At 38.0% G+C, this 18,477-nt stretch overlaps 1 protein-coding gene across 6 annotated transcripts in view; it reads left to right on the forward strand.

Annotated features, from left to right (window-relative positions):
- CPEB2 (cytoplasmic polyadenylation element binding protein 2) overlaps positions 1 to 18,477 on the forward strand; it is a 68,588-nt gene that overhangs the window by 16,404 nt on the left and 33,707 nt on the right. The window lies entirely within an intron of this gene.

The following is an 18,477-nucleotide window of genomic DNA, read 5'->3' on the forward strand; positions in this document are numbered from 1 at the left end:
GGGCATCAGTAAAAATTTAGGAAAGCAAGGTTGTGACATATAGAAGAAACCAATCCCTGAATTTATTTCCCCTCCTTTCCATTCCTGATCTTTAGGGCATCACTTCAGCCTCTATCCCATCCCTCTTATCTCATCTTTTCATCACTTTCAGAAAGTTCTGTTCTCTACTTAGCATATGAAAATTCTCTTCTCTAAAAAAGCAGAATAAATCTTATCCTTCTAAAATATTTTTCAATAATCTAACCAGTTGCTATGTCTTCCATATGGAATCTAATGAACAGAGAGGTGAGACTTGTGGGGTAAATGAAAAACTGAAAATAAAAATGAATTTCTTATTTCCCTTTGTGTAAGTGGTGACAGTTTCTTGAAAATTTTCTGTGCAAACTTGAGTGGTGAAAGATTGTATTAGTTATACACTGCTGCATAAAAAATTACTCCCAAATTTAGTAGCTTGAAGCTACAATGAACCTTTATTATCACCTGCAGTTTCTGTGGTTTAGAACTCCGAAGCTCTTTAGCAGGTTAGTTTTGGTGAGGGTCTTAGGAGGTAGCAGTCAGGAGAACAATGAGGCGGCAGTCATCTGAAGATCTGACTAAGGCGAGGGGGATCCTTTTCCAAGATGACTTACTTACGTGGCTGGCAAGTTGGCGCAGGCTGTTGGCAGGAGAACACAGTTCATCACGGACCTCTGCTCAGGACTGCCGAAGTGTCCTCCAAGCGTGCCCCCCCTACCCCCAGAGCAAATGATAAAGCTCGAAGCAGGTGCCCCAGTGTCTTCTAGGATTTAGCTTCAGAAGTCTCATGCTATCATTTCCATGACAGCATACTAGCCACATAGATCACCTTGCTCAGCTGGGGCGGAGTCTGTTGCCCAAGAGCTGTGAGTCCTGGGAGGCAAAGAGCAGCAGGGGCAGTCATGGAGGCTGCCTCCCAGAGAGATGAAAGGCAGAAACAAAATTTGCATTGGGTTCTGCTGTTCTAAAGGAAAAGAAAAACTGCTTCAGGTAAGGGTTTATGTTGGTAGACAGAAAAGCAATCAGGCAGTCCTCTGGAATCCAAAAAAAGTCCACTCCCGGTTACTGGCATGACTGTTGACTGATTAGACTGACAGAGGGACCCTCCTGCCCCCGCTTCAGCCCAGAATGCAAGCCTAGTGGTTTTTACAGGGCAGCAGAGAACCTCCACTGTTTACTGTTAAGGTCTTTCTAGTCTGGCATGGCAGGTGAAATGGTCTTGTCAAGGCTCTCAGGATGTGAAGTGATGGCAGCCATAGATGAAACCCTGGATGCATGCTGTTCCAGAAAGTGTGCTTACTTTTATACTAGGCAGTATCCAAGAGCCTGCTGTGTGTTATGTGAAACAGACATGGTCTCTGTTCTTGTGGAATGTACAGCCAAAGAGGAAGAGAGACCTTCTAGTTACATGTGTGATATGCATAGATACATATAACACATTAATATAAACATACAGTAGGGCTTCCCAGGTGGCACAGTGGTGAAGAACAATCCGCCTGCCAATTCAGGAGACATTGGAAACTCGGGTTTGATCCCTGGGTAGGGAAGATCCCCTGGAGGAGGAAATGGCAACCCACTCCAGTATTCTTGCCTGGGAAATCCCATGGACAGAGGAACCTGGTGGGCTCGATTATGTACACATATAACGGTAAGTATTAGAGTACTATGGAGGGGAGGCTATGAAGTGTTTGGAGGTAATAAGTGGAGGTATCTAAGGTAGATGTGGAGAAATAAAAGGTGAGACCTGAAACCTGAGCAAATCAAGGATGAAACAATATGGGGGGAAAGCATCAACTAGACAGAGGGAGCAGGTTGTGTTCAAGAGCTTGTCGTAACTGAGGAGCTGACAGCAGACTTGTCCTGGCATAGCTGTTTTGGGGCTGCCTGCCGGTGACTGGGTGTGACACCGCTCAGCCAGTCCTCTAAGGGTGGGGGGAGTCTTTTGCTCTGGACTGTGAACACTAACACACTGTTTTATGCTTTCCGTAGTACAAGTGGCACTGACGGATCTGTTTTATTTATTCTGCAGTGACTACTCACCATGAACATCCATTTTCTGGTGACTGTCTTGATTTTTGACAAATAATTTCCTTTTCATAGGAAGGACAATTATGAATTATTTTAATGGTCAAAGTAAATCATGCTTTGCCAAGTAAAGTTTTGTGATTTTGCAATTTTGTGTTTGCATACCTATGTTAAATAATCTGTGATCTTTTTTCTGTATGTGTGGGTCAATTCATTCCCCTTTAAACAAAAGAACAAGTCAGTGATTATTGTTAATCTCTCTCCCCTCTCTGCCCTCAGCAGTTTACAAAAAAGGTCTTACTGTGTAAGCATTTTTATTCCAAATTGCCTACCCCTCCTCCAAATCATAAGGGCAAACAAAAAATTTAAGCACATAAAAGATTATTTGAGAACAGCAGGAAGAAATGTAGTTTATTTAGCAATCTTAGGTTCTGTGTCAGCAAGTCACAATGCCTTTACTAATGTTCTCTAAACAATTAAGGGGAATTCAAGAAAAAGGATTTAGAGCATGATTTTTCAATATTGACATATTTTTAGAAGTTGATGCCTTGAAAATGTTTTTATTTACTGTGTTTTTGTATATCGTAGCATCATTTTTATCACTTGACTGCTAAACTCCTGAAGAAAAACATCTCTGCTTATTTTAAGGAAAATAATCCTTGAGGAAATAAGGAATGACTCTATAAATGCTAAGTGGTCCTGGTGGTATCAACTAAATTCTTGTGTCTTTTCAAGACACTTCTTTTCTCTCTGATATTCTCCTCACTCGTGTTAGTATAAAATGGAAGTTGTTGTTGTTCAGTTGCTAAGGCCTGTCCCACTCTGCAGTCCCAAGGAATGCAGCACACCAGGCTTCCCTGTCCTTCACTATTTCCCAGACTGTGCTCAAACTCATGTCCATTGAGTCAGTGATGCCATCCAACCATCTCATCCTCTGTTGCCCTCTTCTCCTGCCCTCCGTCTTTTCCAGCAGCAGGGTCTTTTCCAGTGAGTCTGCTCTTATCAGGTAGCCAAAGTTTTGGAGTTTCAGCTTCAGCATCAGTCCTTCCAATGCATATTCAGAACTGATTTGCTTTAGTATTGACTGGTTTGATCTCATGCAGTCCAAGGGACTCTTAAGAGTCTTCTCTAACACCATAGCTTAAAAGCACCAATTCTTTGGCGCTCAGCCTTCTTTATGGTCCATCTCTCACCTCCATACATAACTTCTGGAAAAGCCATAGCTTTGACTATTCAGACCTTTGTCAGCAAAATGATGTCTCTGCTTTTTAATATGCTGTCTAGGTTTGTCATGGCTTTCCTTCCAAGGAGCAAGCATCTTTTAATTTCATGGCTGCAGTCACTATCCTCAGTGATTTTGCAGCCCAGGAAAGTAAAATCTATCACTGTTTCCACTTTTCCCCATTTATTTGCCATGAAGTTACAAGTCTGGATGCTATGATCTTGTTATTTTGAATGCTGAGTTTTAAGTCATCTTTTTCACTCTCCTCTTTCATCCTCATCAAGAGGCTCTTTAGTAGTTCCTCTTCACTTTCTGCCATTAGAGGGATATCATCTTCATATCTGAGGTTGTAGATATTTCTCCCTGCAGTCTTGATTGCAGCTTGTGATTCATCCCACCTAGCATTCTGTGTGATGCACTCTGCATAGAAGTTAAATAAGCAGGGTGACAGTATACAGCCTTGACGGACTCCTTTCCCGATTTGGAACCAATCTGTTGTTCCATGTCTGGTTCTAACTGTTGCTTCTTGACCTGCATACAGATTTCTCAGGAGGCAGGTCAAGTGGTCTGGTATTCCCATCACTTAAAGAATTTTTCACAGTTTGTTGTGATCCACACAGTTAAAGGCTTTGGCATAGTTAGTGAAGCAGAAGTAGATGTTCTCCTGGAATTCTCTTTCTCTATGATCCAGTGAATTTTGGCAATTTGATCTCTGGTTCCTCTGTTTTTTCTAAATCTAGCTTGTGCATCTGAAATTTCTCAGTTCATGTACTGCTGGAGCCTAGCTTGATGGATTTTGAACATTACCTTGCTAGCATGTGAAATAAGTTCAGTTGTATTAGTTTGGACATTCTTTGACATTGCCCTTCTTTGAGATTGGAATGAAAATTGATTTTCTTTTCCACTCCTGTGGCCACTGCTGAGTTTTCCAAATTTGCTGACATATTGAGTGTAACAGCGTCATCTTGTAGGATTTTAAATAGCTCAGCTGGAATTCTATCACCTCCACTAACATTGTTGGTAGTAATGCTTCCTAAGGCCCAATTGACTTCCCATTCCAGGATGTCTGGCTCAAGGTGAGTGATCACACCATTGTGGTTACCTGGGTCATTAAGACCTTTTTTGTATAGTTCTTCTGTGTATTCTTGCCACATCTTCTTAATATCTTTTACTTTTGATAGGTCCTTGCTATTTCTGTCCTTTATTGTGCCCATCCTTGCCTGAAATATTCCCTTGGTATTTCAGGTTTTCTTGAAGAGATGTCTAGTCTTTCCCATTCTGTTGTTTTCCTTTGTTTCTTTGCATTGTTCACTTAATAAGACTTTTCTTCTCTCTCCTTGCTGTTCTGTGGAACTCTGCCAGTGCAGGAGATGTGAGAGACACAGGTTCAGTCCCTGGGCCAGGAAGATTGCCCTGGAGGAGGAAATGGCAACCCACTCCAATATTCTTGCCTGGGAAATCCCATGGACAGAGGAGCCTTGTGGGCTACAGTTCATGGTGTTACAAAGAGTGGGACAGGGCTGAGCGTCTGAGCACATCAGTAACTATCACATTGGACCCATCAGGTGAAACCACAGTTTACAATTTAAGTACAGAGTCACAAAATAACTTGTATCAGTTTCTAAAATTCTGGTGTGAGAACTTACATTTTCGAGCTTAAGAGCTTCTGGGGCCTTGCCCGGCTGTCCAGCAGTTGAGACTTCACCTTCCAGCGCAGGAAGCGTGGGTTTGATCTCTGGTTGGGGATCCCACATGCCTTGTGGCCAAAAAAACCCAAACATAAAGCAGAAGCAGTATTTTAATAAATTCAAAAAAGACTTTAAAAATTCTCCATATTAAAAAAAAGTCTTTAAAAAGCAATCAAATTTCATAATTAGAAAAAAAAAAAATTATTTCAGACTTGGAGAGCATGTTTAACATGCAGCTTCAGGGCCCTGTTCTAGAAATTAGCCATGGCAGGTTATGTGATGAGTACACTTTTAAGAAACTCTCCTCTATTAGAACAAGATCAAAGAAATCTATAAGAAGTTTAAAAAAATTGAGTGGTTTTTATTAAAATAGAGTAGAGCGAAAAATAAAACTGATACCAGCAATATCCATGTCAAAGTATAGTTACTTCCCTCCTCTTAAACTGCCCTAGCTTATTAATAACTCTGATAGAGAGGCATGTATTTCCCAGAACCATTTTGCTTTTCTTCAGCCACCTGTGTGGCTTGAAGTCAAAATTTTCACATGTGCCGAAAAAAAGTATAGATGAAAATCATTTTATTAGAATGTTTTCCAAAACAAGATAATAGATTGCTATGTATGCTTTCAGTTTTTAAGTAAAATGTTTCCTTCTATTTTAAAAAGGAATAAGTAGAATTTACATATTCTTTCCCTTTTACTTCATTGATTTTGTTTTCTTTTTCTGTAGATCATTGGCCTTTGATAAAGAGGAAAAAAATAATTATTTTTGGACTAAATTATATAGAAGCCATATACATTTTATTAAATGTGTTCTGATTTTAAGAGGTGATCACTGTTGTGACATACTTGATACCTTTACCCCCAACTATTCAGAATTTAGTTCATCTTAACGGAACAATTTATTAGAGTAGAACTTCTGTTGTCAATGTTATCTGCAGATTGAAAAGGAAATTTTGAAAGTGTGATTGTAAAAATTCTTGTTGTAGAAGATTCATCTGAAATATGGTATCATGGATAGAGATTTTAAATTTTTATTTAATTTTAAATATTTCTCTTAGCAACAATATTATTAAATTTAGAGTTGTTATTTCTTCCAAGCATCTTTGAATAGTCAACTAAATGATTTGACTTATATAAGATTACAGTTTCTTTTCTAAAAACTAAAAACTATTGCACAGAAATGACAATGAATTTTCTTAAAAATCACATTTATTCAAAGCATATGTGTATTTATTAAAAGTTTATTACTCATGCAAAGCATCTATCCTAGAACTTTAAATATGGGCTTACAGCCCTTATTTTTAAATTGAAAATAAAAGCAGAAAGAATATTTTTTTATATAGAACCTGAAGTGATAAATACATGGGATAACTGAGCCTATGAATTTTAGCAGCTTATTTGTATTTGAAATAAGTATTTGAAAAGTATCTGAGAGTCTCTAATGAAAGGTTTTCCTGCAGGATATAGGACTTTATTCTTTGAAATGTTTTTCTTATTTCAAAAAGTAGTGTGTATTCATTAAAGGAAATTTGGAAAAACTTGGGGGAAAAAGTTTTTAAATTATCAATAATTCCACAAGCTAAAATAACCATGTTTAATATTTTTGGTATATAATTTTTCTCATTTTTTCTTTTTAAATATATAAACATAAGATATATGAGATATTCAAATAGTTACCTTCCCTCTAACCTGGTTAACTTTCAAAAAGTTAGTTTAAAAAATATATGTACATAGATTACAAGGTAAAATAGTGCCATAAGGTTTATAGAAGAAAAAATAGAAGTCTTTCTTCATTCTGCTCTGTCTACTTCTGATTTCTGTTCCTTGGATGTAGCCACTTTCAACTGTACCTATTCTTCGCATAATTATTTGTAAATAATATGCTTATGCTTTATATTTCCTACATTTTAGGTATTGTCTGTAGACTGTCTACTTTGATTTACCCATACCCCCAACATTTTCACTGCTTTGTCCTCTGAAAACTATTTTAGGACCACTTTTGTTTTAGAGGATGCAATTACTGTGATAATACAAATGTTATTTACAGATGAACCTCATATGTTTTGTACTGTAACATTTTCTTTCTCATATAACTCTTTTTCCTGGAATTTATCATTGTCTCTTTTGGTTTGTTTGCTTAGTTTTCTAAGTACATGCACTAATTCATCCCAGAATATATTTGTAAAACACTGAAGCTTCTTGGAACATGTAAAAGCAGCAAATAGTCATATAAATTGTCTTCCCCCCACCCCGCCCACAATGGTGTGAGTATTCTTGTAGCCCATCATAACTGTCATTTTGTGGTTTCCTTAAGCCCAAGAATTCCTTATTCCTTTGGGATTCATGTCCTAATTTCCATGTTCTTTCTTAATGATTTATATATGTTTTATTGGGCCTATCTTACAACCTTCTTTCAGATGGGGTATAAATTTTGAGGCTTGTATGTATTAAAAACATGATTATTCTACCTACATAAGATGATAGGCTCATGTGGAATTATGTATTAGTGATTTAGAATGTTGAAAGCAATGCTTCATTACTTCCAGGGTTAAATTTAACACCATTCTAAAACCTGTTCATTTGTATGATTGTCTTGTTTTCTGTTTTTTAATTTTACTTTTTTACTGGAAGCTTTTAGAATATTTTCATGCCTGTGGTTCTGAATTTTTGTACTAATGAATATGGGTCTTCCTGTGTATGATGGTAGGGGACTTTACCCGTCTGTCTTCTTCCCCTTTCTTCCTTCCATCTTTCCTTCTATCATTCCATTTTCTTGTTTTATTTCTTGTACGGCACATTAGTTGAGTCCTCCTATTTCAGAGATTAATTTCCTTCAGTTCTTGGAAAATTTTTTTACCTTTTTTTTTTTAATAATTTCTTCTCTTTTATTTTTTATATTACCCTTCTCTGAAATTGCTGTTCTTGAAATATTGTCTCCTATACTCAACGTTTGGTTTCTAACTTCCATGACTTTATATTTTGTTTCACTTTTGGAAGGGTTTCCTCATCTCTTACTTTCAATCCTTCTAATGATTTTTTTATTTAAAAAATTTTCTCTGAATGACTTTTAAGACCCTCTTTAGAAAAATTCTGAGAACTTTCTTATTTTTATTCTTTGATCTTATTTCTCTGGAGTGTTTAAACATTATTATTTTTCCAGTTCCTTGTATTGTCTATGCTTCTTTCAAGTTCCTCTTTTGTAATTGTTTGGTTTTGTTCTCTTTTTTTTCTCATGCTGGAGACTTTTGTTCAGTATCTTATGATCCTTTGCTGTCCGTTCATTTTTAAAGATAAAACAGAAATGGTGATTGGAAACTGTGTGTAGTTACAGCTTATGATCTAGTGAGCATTACCGTAAGTGGATCTGTATGTCACAGTATCTGTGTTCATGTATTTTCTTTTGTTCTGGGGAATGGACTTGGATGTCTGTCTTCCATTCTTCGGCCTAGAAGCTGTAGTCCTGCCTAGTTAGCCTTCTTAGAAGAGCCAGAGAAGGGGCTGCAGGTGTCTCTGCTTGAACCAATCATCCACCTCCCAGTTTTCAGTTCTACTCATATCTACTCTGAATGATAACCAGAGCTGCTTATTTCTCAACTTTTGGGGGCTTTCATTATAGTAAATGGCTTATTTCTTGATAATCTTCCCCATGTACACACCAGGTTGCCTTTAGTGTTTTTGGTGATTTCTGGTCTCCACAGTCAACTACCAATCAGCCATTCATTTTCACAGCTTTTGAAAATGTGATATGATTCTTCTGTGATCCTGTCCAATTCTCTTTGTCATAATGGTGGTTATGCCTCTTTAAAACTTCTATGCTGACATTTTAGAGGTTTCAGAAAGCAGCAGAGATGAGCTCATGTATTCACTCCATGTTCAGTTGGAAGACTCTGTAATCCCTGGTTTAAGTACCTCCTTAGTGAAGCCTCTTTGACACTCTGGTCAGTAGTGGGTTACTTTGTAAGGATTGCTAAGCAACCATGTAAATTTTCAATTGGAGCACTTTTCTCATTTATTTCTGATTCAGTTATTTTTTTTCAGTGTATATTTCTATTCACATGAGAGTGTATCATGGGAGCATTGACCACTTCTGTTTTTGCCTTATCTTGAATCAGCATCTGTATTAGTGCCAACCAAATAGAACAGGCTCAGTGAATTATTGGTTGAAAGATTAAACAATGGTCCAAAAAATTTTCATCAATATTTATTTAGAACTTAAAATTATTTATATGCATGCAAAAAAGTTTATATAACCATTCCCCTACTGTTGTACATTTGGGTATTTAAATTTTTAAATGAAAGTCAATGAGCTTTTTCTGAGTTTATTTCCATAGAATAGACATTACGTTTGTTTTCAAGGCACTAGACACATATTGCCAACTTTTTTTTCCCCCCAAAGTGTGAAAGTATTTGTCACTCAGTCTTGTCCGACTCTTTGCAACCCCATGGACTATAGCCGTCTGGCTCCTCTGTCCATGGAATTCTCCAGGGAAGCATACGGGAGTGGGTTGTCATTCCCTTCTCCATGGGATCTTCTTGACCCAGGGATTGAACCTGGGTCCCTTGGATTGCAGGCAGATTCTTTACTTTGTCTGAGCCACCACGATAGGCAAGGTTTATTTTGACTCCTGCTACAGCAAAAGGGAGTGAAAACAAATAACAGATTTTCACTGTTCTCTCCTATGCTCCCTGAGAGGGGGGGAAGGAACTAGTCCTTTAAATGGGGTGAAGGTAGGGGTGGATCTGTGGGTCAGGCCAGGGGGTGGCTTAAGTGGTCCACCCACCCTTGGTGGCCCTGGAGGTGCTGTGTGCAGGGATAGATCATGCACAGTACTGTGCTTTTGCTCCTGATGCCTCAGAAGTGGCAGTTGAGTTTTTTTTGTATCTTATTGTTCATAATGTGCTGCAACTGCACATGTAGGCACTTTATTTTTAGTTCCGTATGGTTTCTTTGTATTCTGATGCTCAAATAGACCTTTGTGCAGGTGAGCTCACTGCAGCAAAGGGTCCCAGGTCCCAGCCTGTCTCAATAACCATAAGAAGGAAGGAAACTCATAAGTGAGGGGCAGAGTCTCAGTTTGGAAGTGGAATCCTTTCTCTGGCTCTAAAACAGTGTCTTTTGAAAGCCTGGTTGCTACTTGACCTGTGGTCCTTGGTTGATGTCTGCTGCTGCTGAGATAGTTCACAGATTTCCCACTCTTGTGGAATCAGACCATGGTGGTGACCAGCAGTCTTAATTCCCTAAGCGTGACTAAGTTTATTGTTTTACTAATTTTTATTGGAGTATAGTTGCATTACAGTGTTGTGTTAGTTTCTGCTGTAAAGTGAAGTGCATCAGCTCTATGTATGCAAAAATCCTCTTTTTTGAATTTCCTTCCCATCTAGGTCACTGTAGAGCACTGAGCTCCCTGTGCTATACAGCAGGCTCTAATTAGTTATCTGTTTTATGCATAGTAATGTGTCTGGGTCAATCCCAATCTCCTAAATCATCCCACCCCACCCCCACTTTTGCCAATTTATTTTTAAGTTTTATGTCAGTTTGTACTATCACTGATGATGTTTGATTGTCCATTTGTTATTCTCAATATTACTTTTGTTAATAAACCCTTTTATAATTTAAAGTTTTGTGACCACTAGTGCAACATGATTTTAACATTTAATTGCATATATCAGTTAGTACCAGTTTTATTGAAGTGATTTTACAATAAAACATTATCTTACCAGATGATTAACAACTTAAGTTTAGCCCTTTATTGTTTTTGTCTTTCTCTGTGGTTATACTTAAAAAAAAACTTATTCATATTCTATGTTCCTTGGTGTTTACAGACTCCAGGGACTGTAGCCTTCACAAGTTCTTCTGTCCATGGGGATTCTCCAGGCAAGAATGCTAGAGTGGGTTACCATGCCCTCCTCCAGGGGATCTTCCCAATCCAGGGATCAAACCCAGGTCTCCCACATTGCGGACAGATTCTTTACCTGCTGAGCCAGCAGGGAAGCCCAAGAATACTGGAGTGGATAGCCTATCCCTTCTCCAGGGAATCTTCCCAACCCAGGAATCAAACCGGGGTCTCCTGCATTGCAGTCTTTACCAGCTGAGCTACCGGGGAAGCCCTCCTAATGTATGGTCTAGTATTAGTTGGATAAATGTTTTGAAAGTTATAAATATTAGGTGAAGAAAATTATAATGGGATCCTTATTTATGAGTGAATTAGCTTGATTAATTTTCCTGGAAACTAAAGTAGACTGATGGCTTTTATTAGATGAAGGTAAGGAATGATCCTGTTGCTTTCTTGGAATCTGGATCTAAGGGTCTTTTCTACATTTGTATGATCTTATTCTTAGGCTTTTATGAGGCATGCATTCAGATTTGGGAGTGAGGTCAGGAATGACTGTCCTGCCCTTTGGATCTGATCAGAGACTGAAATTATTCAAGGTTGGTAATGACCACATTCTGAGTGGATTTTACCAGGCTTCCTGTGAACCATTTTTTTTTTTCCTAACTGGGTTTCAAAATAAAGGTGAAATGTAGATAATGAAAGAAATATGAGAAGAGTCTACCAAAGCAGTGGGAGCAATGCCTTGTTTAAAGCACATAAAAAGAAGAATTAGTTCTTATTTAAGAGTGTTGTGTATGTGTGTTGGTTTAATATATGTACCCAATATATAACATATCATAGCTATCATTTATTGAACTTTTGATATATGCTAAGCTCTGTTCTCAGAACTCTACATATATGGATTAGTTTAGTTAATTATCACAACTAAGGGTAGATATTTAGCCTTAATTTAAAGTTTGATGATTGTGATGGCTTACTAATAATAAATATCTAAATTTCATTGCTAGTAGCTGGTGGAATTTAATAGTTCTTAAGTTTGTGCTTTGAACCACCACACCATACCACTTCTCTTATTAGTTGGTTAACTATTCTAATTCAAACTCTTGATGTGTGATTTTTTTTTTTCTGTTTAAAAGAGTTGGCAGAACGTGTGGCATTGTTGTTCAGCACCTTTCTCATCACTAATGAGAAATTTGTTGGCATCATTAACTGTGAATATTGGGGCTTTGAAGATCATTTTTTGGATGCATTCATTAAAGAAAAAGAAAACACTTGTGGAGATGGGAAAAATTAATCTTGGCAAAGAACAAAAATAGGACTTGTCTTTTTCCCTCCCCTCCCCATATTTAAGGGGTTAAGAAATGAATTGATAAAAGCTTGTTTTGTGATTTTTTTTTTTTTTTTCCGTTCACTGAGAGAATGTCTTTTCCCTGTCTCACATACAAATGCATATTTAGGTACTGTGCTTTAGATCAAGGTCATAGTTCACATAACAGAATGAGACTTTTTTTCATCCATTTAATAAATATTTGAATCTGTTATGTATCAAGCTCTGTGTTACATGCTAGAGATAGAGTAGGGAATAAAAAATGACAGTCTTGCCCTCATGGATCTGTTTAATGCAAGACAGAGACAACAGGAATCAGTGTTGTCAATCTGCCTCTGTTTGAAGGCAGAGGCATAGTGTCAAGGGCACAGAGAAAGAATGAAGCTGCTGCTTTAGACAGGATGGTCTGTGATGGCATCTGTTAAAGACCTAACTGAAGTGAGAGGTGTGACTTTGGTCATATGTAGGCAAGTGCATTTTGGATCAAAAAGGGGAGGAAGTATACAGATCCTGAAATGAGAATGCGCCTGCTATGTTTGGATAATAGCAGAGGCCATTGTGGTTAGAATGGTAGATGATGAGGGGCCAGATAAGTGGGGGAGGGTTTTAAGCAATAGAGCAATATAAGCTGACTTAGGTTTTAGAAGGATCACTGCTGAGTGGAGACAAGACCATGAGGTTATTCTGGCCGTCTGTGAGGAGATGGGGATGGCTTAGGCCAGGCAGACAGTGAAGGAGCTGGTGAAGAGTAGTCAGGTTGGGCTCTGTGTTGATAAGAGAACAGGTGACAGATTTATACACAGATTAGTCAGAGTGGGGAATAAGGTAACCCAAAGTTTGGAGATGAGCAAACTACTGGGAAAAAGTGCTGTATACTAATCTGGGGAAATACAGAGTTAAGGTAGAGAGTTGCAGTTAAGAGATACAATGTGAGTATAATCTGCTTAGAGATGACATATAAAGTTTTGGTAGCAGATAATGTCATCTAGCAGAGAAGGCAATGGCACCCCACTCCAGTACTCTTGCTTGGAAAATCCCATGGATGGAGAAGCCTGGTAGGCTGATGTCCATGGGGTCGCTAAGAGAGCGACTTCACTTTCACTTTTCACTTTCGTGCATTGGAGAAGGAAATGGCAACCCACTCCAGTGTTCTTGCCTGGAGAATCCCGGGGGCGGGGGAGTCTGGTGGGCTGATGTCTATGGGGTCACACAGAGTTGGACACAACTGAAGTGACTTAGCAGACTTGGCAGCGATGTCATCTAGGGAGCAGTGTAGAGAGAGAAGTCTGAGGATTGACCACTGGAGCTTTAGCATTTAAGGGTTGAGAAGAGGAGGAACATAAATTACTTGCAAAGAAGACCTTAGGAGTGGCTGCTGATAGAGGAGAACCAAGAGAATATGGTATCAGGGAAAGGAAGTAAGATGCTACATCGAGTGGGCGTCCCTAGTGGCTCAGTGGTAAAGAATTCGCCTGCCAATGCAGGAAACGTGGATTCAACTCCTTGGTCAGGGCCATCCCCTAGAGTAGGAAATGGCAACCCACGCCAGGATTTTTGCCTAGAAAATCCCATGGACAGAGGATCCTGTTGGGCTACAGTCTGTGAGGTCACAAAAGAATTGGACACAACTTAGCAACTAAACTCATCAAATGGCTATCTTCTCATTAACTAGAAGCTTTAAATTTGAGAATACACAAGCATTAAGAAATGTTGGGGAAATGATTGCTTCATTCTATCCTTTCTAATTCATATTTCTCTAACTTTAAAAGAATGTTTATAAATCTAAGGAAACATGAAATAAATGTTATCATTTTATCACTAGTAAGTTCTTTGTGTTGGTAGTAAGTAGTTTGGAGAAAGAACTTAAGTGCTGATACATATCAATAAATATATATATATATATGAATATATATATGAATAGTCTAATATTGGCTTAACTTATCACATATCTTTAAATATTGCCTTGTGAATAATTTATCTTTATAGTTGGTAAGTTGTATGCAGTTATCATATTTGTCAGTGTTTTTTGATGCAGTAATATGCATCTGGCCCCATCACTTCATGGCAGATAGATGGGGAAACAGTGTCAGACTTTATTTTTTGGGCCTCCAAAATCACTGCAGATGGTGATTGCAGCCGTGAAATTAAAAGACGCTTACTCCTTGGAAGCAAAGTTATGACCAACCTAGATAGCATATTGAGAAGCAGAGACATTACTTTGCCAACAAAGGTCCATCTAGTCAAGGCTATGGTTTTTCCAGTGATCATGTATGGATGTGAGAGTTGGACTGTGAAGAAAGCTGAGCGCCGAAGAATTGATGCTTTTGAACTGTGTTGGAGAAGACTCTTGAGGGTCCTTTGGACTGCAAGGAGATCCAACCAGTCCATTCTAAAGGAGATCAGTCCTGAGTGTTCATTGGAAGGAATGATGCTAAAGCTGAAACTCCAGTACTTTGGCCACCTCATGCGAAGAGTTGACTCATTGGAAAAGACCCTGATGCTGGGAGGGATTGGGAGCAGGAGGAGAAGGGGACGACAGAGGATGAGATGGCTGGATAGCATCACCAGCTGGATGGACATGAGTTTGAGTGAACTCCGGGAGTTGGTGAAGGACAGGGAGGCCTGGTGTGCTGTAATTCATGGGGTCGCAAAGAGTCAGACACGACTGAGCAACTGAGTTGAACTGAACTGAATGTGCATCTGAAATGGCTAATATGAATTGTCTTTTTGTATATGTATTATGCCTATTGTTAAAATAATAATAGACTAATAAGACAATTTTTAAGGTACTGTAGGTCTTCTAGTTATTCACCAACACCTAAGAATACAGATTTTTCAAAATTATTTATTTTCAATTTTATAGTATTTTAATGTAAAAGAGACCAAGTGGGAGTATATACCCATTTCTTTAGATATGTTAAAACCATCATGACGTTACTATATTTTGTCATATTTTTACATTCATAAATAATAGGCCAATTAATTTGCTCAAACTCACTGCTAGAGGACTTTATCTGTAAAGTTAACTTCTGGTATAACCAAGAAAACTCCTAAGTAGCTTAAATATGATAGGCATTTTCTCTTTTACATAAACATAAGACTCCGAGAAGTAGTGTTGTGGTTCTCATGGGTCTGGGGTCCTTCAGTCTTGTAGTCTTCACACCCAGCTTCTGCCTCATGATCTAAGATGGCTGATGCGGTTGAGCCATTGCATATGCATTCCAGAAAACAGGAGAAACAATCAAGAAAAGGGAAGAGCTTCCCTTTTAAGGATACTTCCCAGAAACTTCATTTACCAGTTGTGTTTTACATTTGTTGACCACACGTTAGACACATGGGCACACTTAACAACAAGAAAGGTTGGGAAAGTCTCTTTTTTGCCCATTTGTGTGTCCTAGTATTGACAAAACAAGTGTTAATCTACAACTACCTCTGTGTCACAGGCCTTTAGACATCAGGGGGAAACTGGTTTTATAGCAATGTGGCTTTTTTCTATTTTTTGTTTTTCTGTATTAAAGGATAAGTTATCTATGCTGCATAATCATTCTGTGAAGTTTTTCATTGAATGAATTTTTTTGTATAACCAATCATACATATTTTGATCCAGATTGTTATTAGCTAGGAAGACATCATAAGATAGTGATTAAGTATGTAGCTAATCTGCCTGGATCAAATCCTGCCAGTACTGTAATCTTGGGCAAGATGTTTAACTTTTTGTGGCATGGTTTATCTTCAAATGGGAAGATAATGGTACCTAAGTCAGGATTGTTGTGAGGGTTAAGTAATTCATTGTAAAGGACTTAGAAAAGCTCCTGCTGCTGCTGCTAAGTCGCTTCGGTCATGTCCGACCCTGTGCGACCCCATAGACTGCAGCCCACCAGGCTCTGCTGTCCCTGGGATTCTCCAGGCAAGAATACTGGAGTGGGTTGCCGTTTCCTTCTCCAAGAAAAGCTCCTGGTACATCATAAACCTGCCAAGTGCAGGTGTTAGTTGCTCAATTGTGTCTGACTCTCCACAACCCCATGGACTGTAGCCTGCCAGGCTCTTCTGTCTGTGGAATTCTCCAGGCAAGAATCCTGGAGTGGGTTAGGCCAATCCCATTCTCCAGGGAAGCCCATAAAACCTCCAGTGTTAGTTATTACTGTCAATTGGCAGATTCTTAATGAAAGTAATTTTAATACTACCCCTTGTAAAATAGATGGGTTTCCCCTATGGCTCAGATGGTAAAGAATCTGCCTGCAATGCAGGAGACCTGGATTCTACCCCTGGGTTGGGGAGATCATCTGGAGAAGGGAATGGCAACCTATTCCGGTAGTCTTGCCTAGAAAATCCCGTGGACAGAGGAGCCTGGCAGGCTACATAAGGTCCGACATGACTGAGCAACTAACACTTACTCACATGTAAAATAGAGCTGTGAAAGTTTACTTGTAAAAGATGTATTAGTATTTCACTATGGTAGAGGAAAAGTAACTGGGTAATTTTAAAACAAATCTAAATCTGCTTATTTCAATTTGGAGTATTTTATTATCTTGAGAGATTTTCTTCTTTGAAGAATTATATTTTAGAACATCTTTACGCATATCTATCCATTTGCAAATAGAATATCTGTTTATTGAACTTTTCACATAAGGTGTGCCTTTTAAGTCCATTCAAAGCCAAGAAGTCAAAAGACTATTAGTAATGAAAATATCTTGTTACCTGTGTCTTATGATGAAAAATAAAGTGAACAGTGAACCTATTAGAGGATAATTATGTGGCAATTGGAAGTTGAGTGTCTTTTGAAGTGGAACTAGGCTTAAGGCTTTGCTTAGTTTACTTTTCTTGGAAATCTTGCTTGAATCCCTGGACTTGGTTAAATACTCATTTGTGTTTTTGTTTTTTTAATATAGCCTACTGTACATAACTCTTTACCCTTGGCTAAGTGTATTGGAATTGTTTATTTGTGTCTGTCTCACCTACCGCATCATAAGCAGAGACTATCTCACTAGTGTTTGTATCCTTAGCATCAGTGTACAGACTAATGAACTTGTTATACTGAACAGAGCAATACAGGTTGCCACTTTGTTAGGGATTTCGGTTTTCAGTCTCAGTATAACAGTGATTTTTTTGTAGCCTTAAATTGTTCTCTAAATTTGGTCATCTGCAACAAGATGTTTAGAAATAGGCATATTTCCAAAATAAACTATGATCCTTCAAAGTAATGTTCCACGCTGTTGAAATATCCAGTTCAAGAGAGCTCTGCTTCCTAACTCTTTTATCTTATGCCCTTTGTACTTACTCTCCTGTTTCTCACTGCATACTAAAGCACATCAATAAACTTACTTGTATGGCATTCCGTTAACTAATGTCATGCTGCATGAAACTTAGGAGTCAGTAAGGGCTGGTAAATTGTCCTTTGAAGGTCAGAAACATTTATTTTAAGTTCAGTGGAAAGCCAGTAGAAAGTATCTGTTTTGTGTGGGATATTTTGGAGAGGACCCTTCGAGTATAAAGTACTTGCTGAGGCGGTAAAGGTGATGCAGTTACTCTGTACTCTACAAATCCTGTCAGGTTCATTGACAGCCATTGGTTTCTCCCTCTGGTATCAATACACTTGCACTCTGTCGTAGTGTCTTTTTCAAGGGCTGTGCTAAAAGTTGCTAGAATGCAGTCTCACAGATATTTAATTTTTGAAAGTTTTCTAAGCAGATTTTAATGTACCTTTCTAATAGTCGATCAAAGATTCAGTCATTCGAGGAAAATCCTATATTTTCATGGACTACAAACAAATGATCATCCTCACTTTTGGGATTTAATCAAATAAATATTATGATGTAAAACTACAGCAGTTGTTCATGTACAACTTTTTTCTCTTCCACAGCAGTATATAGTAGTCGTCCCTTCTGTATTTTTCTAAATGCAAAATTCCCTAATGAAGGATGACTCAAAAAGAAGTATTATACTCCTAAGCTTTAATATTTGCATTTTTTATGTTTTTATTTTTGTCTCATTTATAAACTTTGAACAATATCAAACTGTTAAATTTCCAATTTATTTGTGGTAAAACCTTTAAGGTGTTTTTATTAAGCTTTATTTAAATTCAGCTTATAAAATCATATTGAATTCAAGAGCAAGTTGAGAAGAGTTTGGGGGCTTTGTGGGTTTTTTTTTGACATTTTGTTGTGTTTTTTTAAGAATATAAGTTTCTGTCCTTCAAATATGATTTTTGGGAAAATAGATCTTTAGAGAGAATTACAAACAGATTTGAGAATTTTTTTTTTTTTTAATTTTCACATCCTGTATTAAGTTTGAAAGACTCGGATACCTACATTGTTTTTACATTCCAAAAAAAGAAAACTTGATTCTGTAAGGGTTGCTCCCAAATC

The sequence above is a fragment of the Bos indicus x Bos taurus genome, chromosome 6 (genome assembly GCF_003369695.1).
Source record: "Bos indicus x Bos taurus breed Angus x Brahman F1 hybrid chromosome 6, Bos_hybrid_MaternalHap_v2.0, whole genome shotgun sequence".
NCBI lineage: Eukaryota > Metazoa > Chordata > Mammalia > Artiodactyla > Bovidae > Bos > Bos indicus x Bos taurus.